Genomic DNA, 1,250 nt, shown 5'->3' on the forward strand with positions numbered 1-1,250 from the left:
CTTTGTCCATCCGATTCGAACTTTGTTCGTTGATATGAAGTTCCACCAGAAGTGTGTTTTCATACAAAAACTGTTAATTACAACTAACTTTGTCCATCCGATTCGAACTTTGTTCGTTGATATGAAGTTCCACCAGAAGTGTGTTTTCATACAAAAACTGTTAATTACAACTAACTTTGTCCATCCGATTCGAACTTTGTTCGTGGATATGAAGTTCCACCAGAAGTGTGTTTTCATACAAAAACTGTTAATTACAACTAACTTGGTCCATCCGATTCGAACTTTGTTCGTTGATATGAAGTTCCACTAGAAGTGTGTTTCCATACAACAACTGTTAATTACAACTAACTTTGTCCATCCGATTCGAACTTTGTTCGTTGATATGAAGTTCCACTAGAAGTGTGTTTTCATACAAAAACTGTTAATTACAACTAACTTTGTCCATCCGATTCGAACTTTGTTCGTTGATATGAAGTTCCACCAGAAGTGTGTTTTCATACAAAAACTGTTAATTACAACTAACTTTGTCCATCCGATTCGAACTTTGTTCGTTGATATGAAGTTCCACCAGAAGTGTGTTTTCATACAAAAACTGTTAATTACATCTAACTTTGTCCATTAAAAACGAACTTTGTTCGTTGGTATGAAGTTCCACTAGAAGTGTGTTTTCATACAAAAACTGTTAATTACAACTAACTTTGTCCATCCGATTCGAACTTTGTTCGTTGATATGAAGTTCCACCAGAAGTGTGTTTTCATACAAAAACTGTTAATTACAACTAACTTTGTCCATCCGATTCGAACTTTGTTCTTTGATTTGAAGTTCCACCAGAAGTGTGTTTTCATACAAAAACTGTTAATTACAACTAACTTTGTCCATCCGATGCGAACTTTGTACTTTGATATGAAGTTGCACCAGAAGTGTGTTTTCATACAAAAACTGTTAATTACAACTAACTTTGTCCATCCGATTCGAACTTTGTTCTTTAATATGAAATTGCACCAGAAGTGAGTTTTGATACAAAAACTGTTAATTACAACTAACTTTGTCCATCCGATTCGAACTTTGTACTTCGATATGAAGTTCCACTAGAAGTGTGTTTTCATACAAAAACTGTTAATTACAACTAACTTTGTCCATCCGATTCGAACTTTGTTCTTTGATTTGAAGTTCCACCAGAAGTGTGTTTTCATACAAAAACTGTTAATTACAACTAACTTTGTCCATCCGATTCGAACTTTGTTCGTTG

This window comes from Anopheles moucheti, unplaced genomic scaffold, assembly GCF_943734755.1.
Source record: "Anopheles moucheti unplaced genomic scaffold, idAnoMoucSN_F20_07 putative_Y_2, whole genome shotgun sequence".
Classification (NCBI taxonomy): domain Eukaryota; kingdom Metazoa; phylum Arthropoda; class Insecta; order Diptera; family Culicidae; genus Anopheles; species Anopheles moucheti.